General features: G+C 38.1%; 1 pseudogene; it reads right to left on the bottom strand.

The window, feature by feature from the left end:
- Positions 1–5,012: 5,012 nt before the first annotated feature.
- Positions 5,013–12,178, bottom strand: LOC149774418 (uncharacterized; annotated as a pseudogene).
- Positions 12,179–19,243: the final 7,065 nt, after the last annotated feature.

Below are 19,243 nucleotides of genomic sequence, written 5' to 3'. Positions count from 1 at the left end.
TCCATCGGTTGTAGCTCATGTTGCAGCAAGGAAAAATGCGTGGAGACCAACACGCAAGGAATTTCTGCCGGATGTACAATCCAGTTGTTTGGAATACTATCACGGTGGACTATGGAACACTGAATACAACCGCGACGCTATGATTTCCGTTGATATGGTTGCCTGTTATCCAGCGAGTTTTCTCGGGTATGGATCCGCCGCTGAGTACTTTAGACGATTTGGACACCCCAGACATGAAATGACTCGTGTTGCTATTAATGGACCACTGCCTGATTTTGATTTAACCGGATTCGCTCGCACAGTATCATTTGAATTCGCGGCAGGACTTCATCGCTGTTGCTATATTTGGATCGGTAGACACATGAATGAAAAGAAGTGGCTGCCAATAGCGCTGCTACGGTATATGATTGATTGTAAAATGCTAATTTCGTTGATTGTCAGCGACGCGATTATATCATACCGAGCGCAGACTGAAGTCTGGTTACCAGAACCGGAGCGTCTAGATAGCATAATTGACGAGTCCAGAAAACACATCGATGCCGACGAGGAATATATCATCGAATGGTCCAGGAGGATATTCAACCAACGAAACAGAGAGGCAAAAGATCTCGGTAGAAGAATAATTGGTAAGTTCACACAAGGTGGAAAAAACCACGACTACAAACGATATTACTCACGGCTGATTATAGATGACGCAGAATATGATTTCGTAATCAAGGACGCAGTGGCAAAAAATAGATACGTGAACTGCAAAACAGCTTTCTTGTCCAATGGAACGAGGTTGGGTACAGTTGTTACCTACAGCGATGGAGACAGCCCGGCGTATCCACATTTGAGGGCGTCTATGCTGGGTTATGCCGCTATCAATTTATTCTCGATGATAAATAGATTCCCCGATACCGCGGTTAGAGTAGCCGTTGATTCATTTTATATTGACGTAGCGTATAAGGGAAACGTAGCCGAGTTTACTAGTCCGGACGAGAGTTGGGGTACATGGAGAATTAAAAATGAAATACGACGCGATTATTCCCCGTCAGCAGATGTCACCGTTGAGAACAACTACTTACGCGGTGATAAATTGTCAGAATGGTCTAATGCACCATCGTGTTCTGATCCAATTTGTAGACACAAGACGGTTTATTTAAGCGGCTGTGGCGGGTCAGGAAAGACGACTCGGGCAATTGAATTATTTCGAACGCGGGCAAGTATAATCGTGCTTACACCGACCCATAGACTAGCGCGAGAGATAAAACAACGAAATGTTGACGCCGTTACTTATCACAGCTTTTTTCGATACAGCGGCGGTGAGTGGACTCCTGATCGAATGGGCGAAAAATTTATTCCCGACATTATCATCTGGGATGAGATATGTACTGTTTCATTAGATACTTTACAAATGTTTCTTGAGTGGTTGCTGCGCGCGAATACAGCGGTAATCATGTGTGGGGACCATGGCCAACCACCACCATTTGTCGGCGAGGGTCCACATGATTGGTTAAAGGGTTTTGTAGACTATTATGAAGAAACCGATACTGATTACCGAGCACTTGATGAACAACTGCGCGAGGTTAAAAAACTAATCAGATTACAGCCGGATAGAATTCAATGTGAAATAATTCGCGAGGTGATTCCGGAAACGCCGTTAAATGAATTCTGGGAAACATGGAGACCAAATGATTTAATTGTAGCGAGCAGAAAGATAGTCAGAGACACACTTCAGCGGAGGTTGTTTACGTTGCATAAGGAAAAGTTTCCAACGCGCCCAGTGCCGTTATGTTATAGACCCGCGGACACACGCTGGCAGAACATTGAAGTTGAAATTCCAGCCCCGACAGCGTCGGGGACAGAAAAACAAATTCTCGTGCTGAATGATATCGTGCTCGTTGATATCAGCGTCGTCGAGGACGCGCTACGTGCTGATAAATCCCCGTGGACGCTAGGATACGCAACAACAATACATTCCTCGCAGGGACTAACCATCACGGACACAATTGTTTGGATAGTTGATAATCGCATCGAATGGTCGAATCTAGTCTATCTTGCAGTGTCCAGAGTACGAAGGATAAATCAGCTTCGAAGAATTGTTATTGACGAAGCCACCGACGAAGCCAGTGACGAAGTCATCGATGCAAGCGTCATTGATAGAAAACTCTCGGGTTACCGCCAACAGGATAAAAAAAAAACAGCGGCGTTTTGATATTGATGCCGAATTAATAATCTCGCTACGACAACAACAGAATAATCACTGCGCGAGTTGCAATTGTATAATGAGTTGGCGCTATTCGGATAAAGACGCTCGCCAATTTACCGTGGACAGGATCGATAACAGTCTCGGTCATGTCAAAAACAATGTGAGGTTGACCTGTCTTGAGTGCAATAGACGCAACGGCGCTAGTTAAGACCACGTGGGGGCAATTGAGTATCGTTAGGTATCACTTGTAGTTGCTCGCGTGTAAATCCGCGCTGAGGAGCAGTTGAATCCAGTCTATAGATCGGTGGTCTACCAGTTGATCGTGTTATCGTTGATATGTTATGTGTGGTAACACTCCAAATAGGATCAGTAGCTCTTTTTTTACCGCCTTCAAGCTCTCCTGGTTCATATAGATATCTCACGGTAACATCGCCGAGAATCGGCTTGGAAACGCTATTTATTTTTGATCTTTTGGGTATATACTCGTATTTAATCGCGTCGCTGGGCTTCATGTTGATTGCTCGGGTAATCTCGTTATTTAACGCTGCAATTACACCTGGCAACCTTTTAACCCATTCACGAGATCGTTTTTCTTGGATGAATTCCTTCGCGTACTGATATCCAAATAACCGTTCAGCAAGAGTCCGATTGAATCGTTCAACAATTGCCTGATCACGATGTAGCGCAGTATGACCTCGTCGTACCGCGACGCTATGATGTTTCAGCGTTGATAGAACAGCGCCGCGAAATTCACTACCGGGATCAACTTGTAATAGATTTGGCCAGCGCAGAGGGCCTCTTCGATAAATCCGCTCAAACGCATCGGCTACTTCAGTTGCCGACTTTGTTTTTAACGGCTCCGCTTGTTTGTATCGACTCGCAACATCAACTACGGTTAGCGCGTATTTGTAACCGTTGTCATGCGGCAGAAATAGTATATCAGCCTGATGAACTTCATTGGGTACGCTGACATCAAAGCGCGAAAAGTTGATTTGTTTAGGCGGTGGTAGATAAATTTGCCATATAGCCTGTCTGGATAACCAATTAGCCGCAGTGGCCTTTGTTACCTTTGCAGCGCTTGCAAGCTTACCAATTGCGGCCTTCCCCTTCCAGTATCCTCTCGGAGAATAATAGATGGATTCCATGTTGTTATTATAAACGCTAGCGTTTTCAATTACCAGCGCCAGAAGCTCCGCTTCCAATCATTAATTTACCTTTCATAGCCGATTTTACCAACCATGAGGCCAATTTTTCTTTGAAGGATTTATCAGGAATAGCATTTAGCGCGTGAATTAATTTTACATCCGCGATATGACGCTGTTGCAGATCGCTACTTTTGTAAGCAACATCATGAGCATGACACGCCTTATCGATAGCGTTTATTGGATACTCACCGGGTTTGGGCTGATTTTGATCATCGAGTCTAATATCTAATCGTGTTCCGGGGCCACAGTAGTTATATCCTGGGAGGTGTTTTTCTCCTGGATACTTTGCCCACGGTGTTCCGGGGAGTTTTGCCAATTTGGCTGCGATGTCACCTCCTCGCTTTTTTTTAAAACATCTCCGGGTCTAATAGAAATAAATCTAAATTTCTTTGTACCGCATTGTACACACTTACCAGTAAGCGCCGATCTGTTATTTCTTGTTGTAGCGGTTGTCATATCATTTGTGCCAGTACGCACTCTACACTTCACACAATATAGATCCATAATTTATGTATAGAGATATGAATATAATTGATTTTTCGGCGACTAAAACAAGAGAACCAGTTAAGCATGTTGCAGCGTTACCAAACTCGATCCGGATGATTATCATCGGACCATCTGGATCCGGCAAGACGCAATTGTTACTCAATTTAATAATGAGATGGATGAAGTGGGATAAGTTGTATTTGGTGGCTCCTAGCGTAGATGATCAACGATGCTACGAGGTGTTAAAAGATTTCAACGAGAATGCATCAGCGATCGCTAAAAAAAATGTTATTGAGTTTATTACGGATATCAATGATGCACCGGGTATTGATGATATTGATGGCGACGTTAACAATCTAGTCGTGTACGATGATGTTATGTTAGACAATCAAAAAAACCCAGCTAGGATATTTTCCAGAGGCAGGCATAAAAACACTGACGTGATATATGTCACTCAACGATACACTCAGATTCCAAAAGTAATTAGAGACAACTGTAATATTCTTGCTGTGTTCAACGGCGTTGATACACACACGCTACGAAATATTTGGCAGACATGGTGCGGCGGTGACATGGACTTTAATGTTTTTCGAAACTTTTTTAGTCATGCTCAGTCGACCCCACATGGATTCGTAACGATAAATTTACATGATCCTCGGACACGATATCGTATCGGACTTGACCAAATATTCGGTTAGTTGTAAATAATTTTCATTGTAAATAACTACTTAGCAGCAGGGGGGGCGATGACATCGACGCGGTCGTCGATGTGCTTACTGGACGCTGACGACGCTGGGGATCGGCGCGCAGAAGGTGTTAATTAAACCAAATGACGATTGGACGATCCCCCAACGACGTTGTCGTTTTTTTTTTACCAGGCGCTGACGACACTAGATCGTTGAGTGCAGAAAGTAATAATTAAGCAAAATAACGATTGGACAAAATGTCCGATTCGCCCCCCCTGCTGCTCAACTGACTCTTCAGTTTTTAAACTACTGAGAACCTGTTTATATGATGACACACCAACATGTCAAGACCATCATCAAATTATATTGGAGAACGAGGATTTCATACTTTGACTGTCAAATACAAGCAATTTCTTAAAATAAGAAACAACATTATTCCCTGGATTAGTAGCTGAAACACAAGTTTATTACAAATAATTCTGACATATGTGCTCAAAAGAGCTATACAAAATTGTATTATTTATATTTTACATATTGTACATATGCTTGCAAAATACCTTCTTTATATGATATTTTCTTTTGGATCATCTGCCATATTAGTTCAACTGATAACTACTTCCATTCTCAGCCTTTTTTTAGTGTGCCATATAAGGTCGTTGCTGCCTTAATTTTAAACATAAACTGATCATATTAACATGATACAAATTGATAGCGTATATCATAGGACATCCAAATATGGCACAGCAAACCTTAATTGAAAATCTATTACAAGAATCTCCTGTTATCTGCATACATGCCAAGTCTCCCAAATTGTCTGGGAGTCTTTTGATTTTCCACCCCATCTTTTGATCTGCCGATTTGCCAACTTGATTTCCTGGAGAGAAAAAAAAACTGCCAAGCATACGTATTTCCAGCTAAAACAACATTCAATACACTATTCACAACTACCGTAATCCGTAAATCAAGTTATTACATTCAGAATGTTCTCTGCCTTTTCAGTCAATTCGAGAAATAAACCTTGGATGTAATTTGTCACCATTGAGAATTATATTCTGAACTACAATTGTTCACATGGAGCAATATGGCAGTGGAAGAAGACACGTTACAATCGATATATCATCAGCCTTTTCTGTTGCACAGTATGTAGTGTGTTCCGCCAGAGGCATATCACCAAACACATAAAAATTTATGTATACTCCTACAACTACTTCTGGGGATATTTAAAAATTCTGATGCTATGTTGAAACATCTACTAATGGATTCGATGGAAAATATGCCTTCGAAAAAAAAAAAAAAAGAAATATGTTTGCCAGTTCAACAGCTTTTGGATAGGCGAATTTAAATATGTGAAGCATAGTGAAAAGGGAGAAAGCTTTTTGTACTGCACAGCTTACAACACACATCTGAACATTTCTAATGGGGGGAGGCGAAATGATCTTACAAGAGACTTGAAAAGTATACAGCACATTGCAAACAAGAAATCATCACATAATGTGCCTAAAGTAATGCAAATGTTTGCACGTACATCAGTAGACAGTGTCACTAAAGCAGAGGTTCTGTTTGCTAACTTTGTGGCAGAGCATAATTTACTATTATTGGTTGCTGATCATTTTAGTGTAAGATTGTTTCCTGACTAGCAAATTGCTCAGAAATTTCACTGCAAAAGAACTAAGGTAACAAACATTGTTAACAATGCACTGGGCCCAATGTATGACAATCAAGTAACTTTAATACGTAAGGAAAACCCTTTCTCAGTGATGATGGATGAGTCTAATGACAGTGGTGATGAAAAGTGTGTAGCAATTCTTGTAAGGGTGTTTGACAGTGACTATCACAGTGACAACCAAATTCCTGGCTATGCCCATTTGCAATATTGGAACTGGTGAAAACCTTTTCAACTACCTTCAAGAAGTCTTAACAAACAGGCAGATTCCAAGGAAGAACCTAGTAGGGGTTAGCAGTGACAATGCAAATGTAATTGTTGGAAAGAAAAATTCTGTCCTCTCCAGAGTTCATGAACAGCAACAAAATGCAATCAACATTGGGCGTATCTGCCATTTGGCCAGTACCTGTACACAGTATGGTTTGAAGAAATTGGCTGTCCCAGTTGAAGAACTTCTGGTTGACACCTACTATCACTTCACTTACAGTTCCAAGCGAAGAGGGTATAATGAATTCCTACAGTTTACCAACAATGGGGAGTACAAACCGGTCAAGCACTGTAGCACAAGGTGTCTGTCACTCCAGAAATGCATTGCATGCTTCCTTCACCAGTGGCCACCTCTTCAGTCATGTTTCCAGTGCCATGCAAATGCTGTGAAGATAGGGAGTTGAGTGAACGGATCTGTGGAGAACCTTAAAAACCCAGGGATGAAACGGACATACCACTTTCTTCTACACATCATGGAACCACTGAATGACTTTAACATCATGTTCCAGGCTGGTAATGCCATGGTGGGATACCTCCATGTGGAGATGGAACGAATTCTACGGAAATTCATGGGAAAGTCAGCCAACATTACGGAGGTCAACTTTACGTCACCAGAAAACCAGCATGACAACTCTTTGTTAGCAGGAGGTAAGGAAACTAGATGTCTTGTTCGCAACAAACCAGGCAACATTTCTCCAACTCAGCTGAGCTCCTTCTTTAGGAGTGTGAGGTCCTTCTATGAGAAAGTTACAGCAAAGATGCTAGCCAAGTTTCCATTTAATGACCAGACCCTGAAGGCCCTTGGTTACCTGAATCCTGAGAGTAGATTGGAGATTTCAGAAGATGCAGTGCTTCAGCTGAGTGACAAACTGGTTACAGCAACTGACAGTGTCAACTTGAAGATGAGTTCAGGGACTTCCAGCTCTCCCTGGCCTCAGGCCTGCCCAGTTTCCCTCAGGGAGAAACACCATTGGATATCTTCTGGGTAGACATGAGAAGAGTTTCCACACCCTTAAAGAAACCCAGATTCCCAAATCTAGTGATGCTCTGTATGGCAGCACTCAGCTTGCCACACAGTAATGCAGACCCTGAGCACTGCTTCAGCATGTTGAAGAAGATTCAGACAGACCACCATGGAAATTTGTGGAAAACCTCATCAATAATATTGTGCAAGATAAATGCAAAGTGTGTTCTGAGCTCAAAAGGAGCTTCTCTACAAGACTGAAAGATAACCAACATATGTTGAAAAAAAAAACAAAGTTTGAGTGTTTGAGGTTCCATTGCGTCATTATTTTTGGAACCACTGTGAATCTTGTGAAGATTCTTAAATTATTTTTTTGCGAGATTAAGAAAATAACACATAACAAAAATAATAAAGTTCAGTAACTATTATTCATAGAGTTATTTTACTTAGATGTGGTACGATCTGCACTTTCGCACTTAATCTTACGAGAAATATAGTTGTTACACTAATCTCTCTGATTTGGACCCAATCTCCCTGATTTTGAATACAAATCTCCCTGATCTGGTGCCAGAAAACTTTGCATAAGTGTATCTGTCATGGTAGACATGGTAAGATTAGCATAAACATTCATCTTTTTGTATGTGGCAGTAGTTTTATTTGTTCCACTGTAAGCTAAAGGATAAGATCAGAGCTTAAACCATTATGGGTCTACGGCATTGTAGTCAGAGGTGTCTTCCCAGATGTCCACTCTCAATGAATGTAATCACTTCACAGGTAAACTGTTTCTCTCCAGTATGTATCCATATGCTGCTTTAGACATCTATGTAAACTAAATATGTTATCACATACTTCACAATTCAATGATTTTTTTTTCAGCATATATCCTCATGTGCGCCTTCAGACATCCACTCTCTGTAAGTTCCATAACATCAAAAACTTAAATGGTTTCTTCCTGGTATGTATCCTCATGTGATGTTTTACAATTCCACATACACTAAACATTTCATTACAAAGTTCAAACTTAAATATTCTTTCTCCAGTATGTGTCTTCATGTGCCGTTTTAGACTTCCATGTACACTAAACATTTTATTACATACTTCACACTTATATGGTTTCTCTCCACTATGCATCCTCATGTGCTGTTTTAAATTTCCACTCCGACTAAACAGTTTATCACATACTTCACACTTATATGGCTTTTCTCCAGTGTGCATCCTCATGTGAAGTTTTAAATTCCATTGAGACTAAACATAGCATTGCACACTTCACACTTAAATGGTTTCTCTCCTGTATGTGTCCTCATGTGGCTCCTTAGATTTCCAGGTATATTAAACATTTTACCACAAACTTGACAATTAAATGTTTTTTTGCCAGTATCTATCAATGTGTGCTTCTGTAGACTTGCTGGTTCACTAAACATTATACCACATACTTTACACATATATGGTTTTTCTCCAGTATGTATCCTCATGTGGTGTTTCAGATATCCACTGTCTAAACATGCTTTCACACATTTTTACGCTTAAATGGTTTTTCTCCAGTATGTATCATTGTGTGCTTCTGTAAACTTGTTGGTACATTAAACATTTTACCACATACTTTCACACTTATATGGTTTTTCTCCAGTGTGTAGTCTCATGTGGTGTTTCAGATATGCACTCTGACTAAACATGCTATCACACATTTTACACTTAAATGGTTTTTCTCCAGTTTGCATCCTCATGTGCACTTTTAAATTTCCACACAAACTAAACATTTTAACACATACTTCACACATTAACCCCTAGCGATGATTTAACATGGCAGGAGGTAGTAGCCTACTGCCGAGCTCTGTAGGGTCATGGTCATGCATGATACACTAAAGTGGGTGGTATTATAGAAAGGCAGACAGATGTAGCTCTACAATGATACCAAATAATCTGGAATATCTAGTTGTACTACAAAATACAGATAAAAAAAGCCTCAATTTTTGGACCAGACTTTTTTCTACCCAAAATTTGCCCATAGTCGGATTCTGGTTTTGTGTCTGTATTTTAGACCTTTTGGTCTCAGATCTAAGGCAAACCGGTATGAACTGCAAACAGACAGATGAGCCTGTGCAAAAAGTAGGATAAGATGGGCATCTGGAATAAAGAGTGGCCTCAATTCAAAAATAATGGCTCCGTTTAGCAACAAAAAAAAAGGAGAAAAACTAAGAACTCCAACTTTTACCCTTCTGCTCATGCACGAGTCAAATAGCCAATGAAAAACAATGTTTCTAATAGAACTAGGCAGTATGTTATTGATAGATTTCCGGTAATTTGGTGTTGTCAGATCTATTCAGAAATAGCTTTCAAAATGTGTTTCCTACTCGATTTTCAGCCGAAAATGACAAAAACCTCGAGCGGTTAATGTGTTAAATGGTGTTTCTCCAGTATGCATCCTCATGTGTAGTTTTAATTGTCCTTTGCGACTAAACATATCAGATACTTGACACTTAAATGGTCTTTCTCCAGTATGTATTCTCAGGTGTAGTTTTAGATTTTCATTCTGTCTAAACATGACATCACACATATCACACTTAAATGGTTCTTCTCCAGTATGCATCCTCGTGTGCAGTTTTAAATCTCCACTGCAACTAAACATTTTACCACTTACTTCACACTTAAATGGGTTGTCTCCAGTATGCATCCTCATGTGCAGTTTTAAATCTCCACAGCAACTAAACATTTTACCACAAACTTCACGCTTCAATGGTTTTTTTCCAGCATGTATTCTCATGTGCTCCTTCAGAGTTCCATCACATCACACTAAAATGTTTTCTTCCCAGTATGCATCCTCATGTCCTGTTTTAGATTTCCATGTACACTAAACATTACATACTTCACACTAAAATGGTTTCTCCCCAGTATGTCTCCTCATATGCTGTTTTAGACTTCCATGTACACTAAACATTTTGTTACATACTTCACACTTAAATGGTTTTTCCCCAGTATGTGTCCTCCTGTGTTGTTTTAGACTTCCATGTACACTAAACATTTTGTTACATACTTCACACTTAAATGGTTTTTCCCCAGTATGTGTCCTCATATGCCTCATTAGACTTCCATGCATACTAAACAATTTACCACAAACTTCACACTTATATGGTTTGTCACCTGTATGTGTCCTCATGTGGCTCTTTAAATTTGCATGTATATTAAACATTTTACCACATACCGGACACTTAAATGGTTTCTCTCCAGTATGTATCATCGTGTGCTTCCGTAAACTTCCTCGTACAGTAAACATTTTACCACATACTTCACACTTATATGGTTTTTCTCCAGTGTGTAGTCTCATGTGGAGTTTCAGATATCCACTCTGACTAAACATGCTATGACACATTTTACACTTAAATGGTTTTTCTCCTGTATGTATTCTCATGTGTAGTTTTAGATATTCACCCTGTTTAAACAAGCTATTGCATATTTTACACTTAAATGGTTTTTCTCCAGTATGGATCCTCATGTGCGGCTGTAAAGCTCCAATACAACTAAACATTTTGCCACATACTTCACACTTAAATGGTTTTTCTCCAGTATGCATCCTCACGTGCACTTTTAAATTTCCACTGTGACTAAACATTTTTCCACATATTTCGCACTTAAATGGTTTTTCTCCAGTATGCATCCTCATGTGCAGTTTTAAATCTCCACTCCAACTAAACATTTTACCACATACTTCACACTTAAATGGTTTTTCTCCTGTATGCATTCTCATGTGTAGTTTTAAATTTCCATTGCGACTAAATGTATTATTACACACTTCACACTTAAATGGTTTCTCTCCAGTATGTCTTCTCATGTGTAGTTTTAGATTTTCACTCTGTCTAAACATGACATCACATATATCACACTTAAATGGTTTTTCTCCAGTGTGCATCTTCATGTGCCGTTGTAAAACTCCAATCCAACTAAACATTTTACCACATACTTCACACTTAAATGGTTTTTCTCCTGTATGCATCCGCATATGCACTTTTACATTTCCACTCTGACTAAACATTTTACAACATATTTCACACTTAAATGGTTTTACTCCAGTATGCATCCTGGTGTGCAGTTTTAAATCTCCACTGCAACTAAACATTTTACCACATACTTCACACTTAAAGGGTTTTTCTCCAGTATGCATCCTCATGTGTCGTTTTAAATTTCCATTGCGACTAAACGTACTATCACACACTTCACACTTAAATGGTTTTTGTCCAGTATGCATTGTCATGTGTAGTTTTAAATCTCCACTGCAACTAAACATTTTACCACATACTTCACACTTAAATGGTTTTTATCCAGTATGCATCCTCATGTGTCGTTTTATATTTCCATTGCGACTAAACGTACTATTACACAGTTCACATTTAAATGGTTTTTCGCCAGTATGCATCCTCATGTGTAGTTTTAAATCTCCACTCTAACTAAATATGGTTGAGGTTTCTTTGCAAGGGACATGTTGAATAGGACACAGCGGTTGAACTATGGATGAAGTGGTACCTTTGAGAGTATTGTTACTTATATTATCTACATCACACATTTTGTGAGTTTGTATGATGTTGATTAAGTCATAAACGTTTTTTCTGTTGTTGATATATTCCTTAATGTGCTATTAGTTTTCAAGCGCATATTGGGAAGATTGACATCGGTGGCATCAACTTCGCTGTGACAGCAAAATCAATAATTATAACAGTCTGCATTTTTAAGCGTGGACTAACAAGGGACGCAACTCTTTCCTTCCTAAAAAAAAAACAACAGCCTCACTTTCATGTCCATCTTTACTGGCCTTTCAGGGGCGTTCTATTACGCCGTTTCTTACAATTACTTTTATTTATTGTTTAAATTTAACATCTAGTATAAACTCTTGATACATTAAAGTTTTAGTGCAGTCACACTATAGGACTACGATTGTTTTGAAAATTTCAGAAACTTGGATGGCATAGTTGTAGCTTCTGCTCTGGTCTAATATTATGATAGTTTTGAAGCACACTCACTATCATAATCCTTCAATGATTTTAATTGTAATGACCTTAAACTGTTTGAACTTCGTTTGATTCCAAATGGAATTACGTCACAATTAATGCTTCCAGTTCAGTACCCACGAATGTAGTTCTAGTCTATTTTTAGAACATTTTTTTCCTCTCTCATTTTGGTGGTGATAGAAGAGTTTTATTTACGCATTTTTGGTAGGGATTTAAAGGTAACTGTTTATTCTTGATAATATGAGCTCTGGGTGTTGTTGTCTGTGTGTATTTCGGCGGCAGTGCGCAGTGAGTAATAGGCCTTGGTGATGATCCGTAAGTGAAATCTGTCTTCTGTTTACATGCTGCTATGTTGACAGTCCAGCATCTAAAAAAAGAGCAGGTCAACCTTTGACGAGAACTTCACCGTGAAGTCATCTTTGAAGGAATTTTAGATTAACATATGATTTGTATTGATTGTCACACAGTGGAAAGGTCAGTACTGAGAAACAAATGTAGAGAACATATAGTAAAATTAGTTGTGTCCTATGTCCAACTGAGGGGTCGTTTACGTGCTAACCGGAAGTTGCTATTTTAAAGATGGCGACCGCATAAGATTCTTTTTTTGTTTGTTTTGGACACTGACTTTATACGTTTATGGATCGAACGCTTCTGAATGACATGATTGGTTGATTATTGCATGGTGAAGGAAAGGTTAAACAGTCTAAATTGTTTTCAGTAGGGTCTGTTCATAATTACTCACTTTTCTGTTGATTTTGCGTGTCTGGTCAGAGAGGACCTATACGGACAAGGCATGGGTTAAAAACGTCCGATCCAGAAAGGCAGGTAAGAGGTCAGAAAGGACCATTACGGAAAAAGACCGTTATTAAAGATTCAGTAATAATAATAATAATAGTAATAATAATTATTATTATTAGTATTATTGAAATGTTAATTTTTTTTCGTCCTTGTTTTTAAATAAGCCTATAATCACTTTTTTTTTCTTTTTTGGAATTGTAACGTGCAGTTTATACTGAGAATCTTTTCAAAGACATATTAGAAATAGATGATCTTTGTCATTTGCCCTACATTTTTCCAATGCTTATCCTGTTTTCTTTCTCGAAACAATGACAACTATTCTGTAATACCTGTGTTCATTCACTTCTTGTCACTTACAGTTTTATATCTATTGTTAAATCATTAAGTATCAAAGAATGAAGCACTGGTCAGTAAGGATTAATGCCGAGACTCAAGTGAACTACGGATAGCAAACAGCAGACCTGTTCAGATTATACAGATTGCAGTACCGGTATCAGGAAAGAGCCAGTGTCCACATGCATTTTAGCTTTCACACTGCCTTTACATTTTTTCTGTCTCAGAAATATTTATTATGTCAGGAAACTTTGATATGATAATTACAACTGAGAGACAAACACGAGTCTCTGCAATCACAACTCTTTCCCATGCCTCCAGTCTCAACATAGCTTGATTTGTCAGGAGATTTTAACAGTTTTTGTGATGATTACTGAGACACTCCTGACTGAACAACCCCAGGTGATTATAGGTAAACTTCATATATCAGAATCAGGTTTAAACCAGTATCACCAGTGCCATCTTTGTTTTAAATAATACTCAACAGTTGTTTCTTGCTCTAATAATAGGTAATCCTATAAGCAGTGATAAGCAATAGGTAATCTGGTTCTTAACACATTATCTCCATCTGAATCTGTTCTCTATAGTTTTATTAAATAATGCAACTGATTCTTATAACCAGTTAACACGATAACCAGCGTCTGCTGTGTGTATCCGTAAGTACAAAAGACAAAATAAGCTATAAATCACAAGTGAGAAATTATGTTTGACTCGCTTGTATGAGTATTCCATTGTTTTCTTTTCTGCTCGTAAACAACACTGCTCTTTATAACCTAATCTTTCTTTGCCTTTTTCTGCTGTTGGTTCAATGACAATTTTTCTTACAAAAATCCCTTTGCATTCTTGACTTCGATGTCATTCTGTTTCAGATTTTTCATCTCTTACCAGGATCCATTTTCTCATCTACTTTGTCTTCACTATCAATTAAATCTTTATGATATAGATTTTCCCTGCTTCTGAAAAGTGGCTAGTACTGACCTATTGGAATTCGTATGTATGTTGTGCATTGTCCGTTCTTCTTTCCATACTTCCCTGATTAAAAATTTTATGAAGATTTCATTATTCAGCTTCTGCTTGTTCTGGTTCTTTCTTATCGCATGTTTTGAAATGACATTCGTTCTGACACTCATTTTCTTGTTTTAAAATATCCTCTGTGTTTGGACTGACAACCTATCACTAAAAATATTGTGGGCGTTTTGTTCTTGTGTCTTCTCTTTCAACTTTCAAGATTCTTACTTCTGCTTAACAACCCTTGTATCCACCAAGTTCATCTGTATTGATTTTAGTCAGTTCAGTGTTTGGTTTCCTTTTAGTATTCATAGATATTTCACAATAAAAAAGTAAGGAGTTGATATATTTATTATTATTTATTTTTATTACTATATATGATAATTAGTAGTAGATACAGAAATGGGTCTTTTTGGACCAGGCCTTTTAAGTACAAGTCCTTTATGGCCATGGAACTTTTCAAAGAGGTCAAGAAAAAATAAAGCGGGCCCCTCCCATGCCCAACGACTCTCATAGTACCTTCCAGATTGTAGCCATAACTATACATCCATTCACAAGTGCTGGTCAAAATTCAGCATGTCTCGGACTGAATCATACTTATGTAGCCATTATACTTGTAAGAAATGCTAGGTATACACTACCATAGATAAGAGTTCTGTATCAAGTACTATGTTATACTTTTAACTTTAAAAGTTAGATTCAAATGGTAAATGTTTTGAGATAGTAGTCACAAGTTGTTTGCAGATTAATATATTCTGTGACACTAGTTTAAAAAAAAATATTTGCCAGGTATGACAGTTAATTTTAAGTCCTTTTGTTGCCCCATCATCCATATTTCAAACTTGTCATAGCAATATCAAACCTTGTATCCAATACTTTTCCTATTGTTTTTCTAATCAGTTCATCCTTGATTGACCAGCATGGAGAAATTAACCTAACTTGACTTTGTTTGTTTTTGACATGAGGTGTACATTCTGCACTTAAGATTGTTTTTTTTTTTTTAAACATGCAGGGGAAGGCTCTAGTAGTGTCAAAAGAAAAAGTCCTTGTGACTTATGTTGTGTGGGTATATTTAAATTAAAAGTATCTAGCAAGGTTGGTAGCCGTTACATTTTCTGAACATTATTTTGGACAGGATAAAAACGCCTTACTTATGTATCCCGCTGTAAATGGACAAAAATCCAATAATATTATTGAATGAAAATGTTAACTTGAAATTATGATTTCAGACATTGACATTTTGGATTATATTGCTGTGATACGTACAAAGATCATTCACACATTGCCACAATTCAGGCCACTGGCATATTAGCACATTGGAGATTACAGGCAACTTAACACATTCATTATTGGAACTTTATACCACTGGAATTTAATTGGAACTCCATTCATTGCGATTCGGGATAGAATTTGTAGGGCTATACTGTAAATTAAATCCAGTATGTACCTCATTAGTACTAATACACCCTTTAGTTTGGTGTATGTACCTCATTAGTACTAATACACCCTTTAGTTTGGTGTATGTACCTCATTAGTACTAATATTTGTATCCCTACTTTGTGGATGGAATAGCAACATATGTCAATGTGTATCAATGGAGCAGCCTGGTGTGATATACACCCAGCGCTTTTTTCGCTTACTATAAACACGTTTGAACATCTTTCTGAAACATACTAAACGAAATTAAATATTCCGCTTATTTAATACCATAATTGTTGCGTATCTGTGTAGAAATACTTATAAAATATTGCTCACCTTCGTTATATATTTTCTTTTGAATTATCTACCATATTAGTGCAACTGATAACTACTTCCGTTCTCAGCCTCTTTTTTGTTTGCCAGCTGCCTTACAGTTTCGTATTGTGCATATTTGGAATTTTAAAGGAAAAGAATTTCCCCGGCTTTCCTCACTGGCTATTCAAAAAAGATATTGTACATCTTATGTATAGTTCAGGGAACCTTTAATTCCCTTTAGTTTGGTGTATGATTGATGGGTGTAATATGGGTTATGGAGTACACAGCTTGACCTTACTCCAGATGTGCTCCTTTAAAAAAAACGTGCTAGCTCCATTTGGTCATTTTGCACTTCCTGAACTTAGGTAAATTGTATAACAAAAGAGCCGATAACATTTTTATATTTTATGTATTTTGTAACTCATGCATTGCACTTTCAGAAGCTGGTATTGTCTCGTCTGGCAAAACTCATTTTCCCCTATTTTAATAGCTGCTACGGATAGTGTACTTTAGACTAAATCAGGTGATTTTTTTAGCACAAAGTAGCAGTCATTTTAGTTAGCAGTGCGCTTAGATCATGTACAATTTCCAAAAGTACAATATCCAAAGAAATGTCAGCCACATTACATTAAAGTAGCATAGAGGTATGTCAACATTATCTCCACTGTGCATTTTTAAATGCAAACAACTTCACCTTACATATATCAGTCTCTCAAAAGTACATAATAACATAAAGAAAACATACGTATTTTGTTTCTACCAAGGTCTTGTAGCATTTCCATCTGAAAAGTCGTTCATTATTTTCCCATACAAATGCAGTTACCTATAAATACATTGGAAAACATATCGTAGGATATCCAAATATGGCATAGCAAGCCTTAATTTGGAAATATAGCACCACAAGAATCTCGTGTTATCTGTCATGGTGGACATGCTAAGATTAGCATAATCATTTCAAAATAACTTAGTTGATACAGGTTTAATAACATTAGCCAAACTAACTCAAATCTTAAAGTAGCAGATTTTAACTACATTCATCTTGTTGTATTTGGCAGTAGTTTTATTTGTTCCAGTGTAGGCCATAGGATGAGATAAAAACTTCATCCATGTTGAGGCTACGACATCGTAGCTTGATGTGTCTCCTCAGATGTCCATTTTCAATGAATACAAACTATTCACACGTACATGGTTTCTCTCCAGTAAGTATCCACGTGGGCTGCTTTAGACTTCTACCTAAACTAAACATGTTACCACATACGTCTCACGTCAACGATTTTTCAAGCATGTATCCTTATGTGCCTCCTCAGATGTCCACTCTCAGTGTACGTTCCGTCACATCACACTTAAAATGGTTTCTTCCTTGTATGTATCATCATTGCCTCTTTATACTACCAGGTATGCTAAACATTCTACCACATACTTCACACTCAAAATGGTTTCTCCCCAGTATGTGTCCTCATGTGCCTCTTTAGACTTCCAGTTATACTAACAATTTTACCACATATTTCACACTTAAACAGGATAGATCTAAATGGATGCTTGGATAGAATGACAACACAACACAGTGAAATGAAAGATGAAAATTTATAGAATGAATTAATACAAATATACATGGTACTATAAATACAGTTATTCTTTCACGCTCCAAACATACGTCTCATTCAAATTCCAAACATTCACATCTTGGTAAACTAAAAATAAATTCATGTATTCTCATGTGTGACTAAGATTACAATAATCTTATGTCACCTCATGCAATGAAAGTGAGGTTGAACTAATCTCATGGAATGAAAATAAAGATTCAAATGAAAATGAGATTCACATATAATCTTGTGTAATCAAAATGACTCAATTGTACTCAGTTGAAACAACAACCAATTGAAACAAACATGACTAAGTAATTTGTACAGCCGTATGATTCATAAATATTTGTAAAACTTGCAGATGTGTCCACTGACAAACCACACAGCTCTCTCGAATTCCTGAGTTGGCCCTCACTTATATTGGCCGTACACGCCCTTCATGGATCGACCATGCGCACAAGTTTACAAACTAGCGGTTTCGTCTTCGTATGGCCTTCATGGTTACATCATCTTCCATATCGACACACAGACTGTCAGACAGATAGCCTGATATACCCGCACACACATACGCACCGACAGCACAAAGTTCTCCTAAATTGGGTTGGCACACCTGTATTAGCCACGCCCACCCTTCATGGATCCATCATGCGCACAGACATACGTATAAACAGCAACAGACAGCCCTAAACAGCTTCAGTCAGCCTTAAACAGCTTCAGACAGCACATAACAGCTACAATAAAACCAAACTGGTCATACTAGGTTCAGAATTAAAATCTGTAGATACATGCTACTAAAACTCTAATAGCAACTTGTAATTCAAAAGTTCACAACGTTTCAAATCTGCGTAGTAGTAAAGGCATCATTTCACGATACGACATTAAAAACTAAATACGCTTCACATATCAGATAAAATACAAATGTAACACTTACCCCTATGGCTGGAGAGCACAAATGGAGAACGTTCACTCCTTGACAAGATCGATAGACCAATGTGTCAGTTAGAAACGAAACTTGCCTTAAATCCATAGGAGAGTGAATATTAGTCAGGGTAAAATACCCGTGCATACCGTGCTTTTAGTAACTATCTCCGCAAGTGATCTACGACGAGGTACATGCTAGTTCAGTTGCTTACCTAGGAAAACAATGATTCACCTTAGGTAACGTTGTACGCATGTACGACGAAAAGGATCACATCGTTCTAAGGCGAAACCAAGTTATTTCTTGCTTTATTCTGTGACAAAAGGGTTTCCCTCCAGTATGTATCAACGTGTGGTTCTGTAGACTTGCTGGTACACTAAACATTTTACCACACACATCACACTTGTAT

Source organism: Sinohyriopsis cumingii, unplaced genomic scaffold (assembly GCF_028554795.1).
Source record: "Sinohyriopsis cumingii isolate HCF-2022 unplaced genomic scaffold, ASM2855479v2 utg000229l, whole genome shotgun sequence".
Classification (NCBI taxonomy): domain Eukaryota; kingdom Metazoa; phylum Mollusca; class Bivalvia; order Unionida; family Unionidae; genus Sinohyriopsis; species Sinohyriopsis cumingii.
The sequence above is the reverse complement of the archived record's forward strand: the minus strand, read 5'-3'. Positions and strand labels throughout refer to the sequence as shown.